Source organism: Lissotriton vulgaris, chromosome 4_1 (assembly GCF_964263255.1).
Source record: "Lissotriton vulgaris chromosome 4_1, aLisVul1.2, whole genome shotgun sequence".
Classification (NCBI taxonomy): Eukaryota; Metazoa; Chordata; class Amphibia; order Caudata; family Salamandridae; genus Lissotriton; species Lissotriton vulgaris.
The window spans coordinates 1,159,055,943-1,159,056,487 of NC_141691.1; positions in this window are offsets into that span (position 1 = coordinate 1,159,055,943).

A 545-nucleotide genomic window follows, 5' to 3' on the forward strand; every position below is an offset into this window, starting at 1 on the left:
TAAGATTCAAGTTGCTAGGTAACAGAACATTATGAAAGACGCAAACTTTAATTAAAAGATGCAGGCTAAACCACAGCTATATAACTAACAAATGCAGCACATGTAAAGGATATAACACGTCTTCCTTCCCATAGTAATGTAACAAATAAACTAATTAAGTAATGTAATCTTCTAGATACTTAGGTCGAAATCTCTATCTAGAACAGCTGACATCATTCAAAACATTCAATGGTAAATTGTCGTCAGATCTCTTTACAAGCATTCCACAAGAAGAATTGTGTAAAGCATCTAAGTTCACTTGATCATTTTGAACAAGTTGTGAAAATGAATTTTGAGAATAAGTATTACCAGTAGCATCAAAACAACCTGAAACGTGAGAAGATTTGCAAAATTCCATACCATCAGAACCACATGAAACTTGAGAATAATTACAATCTACATTCTTTACCCTGGCTACATTCCTCTTGCTTCACCATTTTCCTCCAGATACCATAACAGAGTGTTTGTTAACTTTGACAACAACTGTCTCTGGATAGAATTTAGAA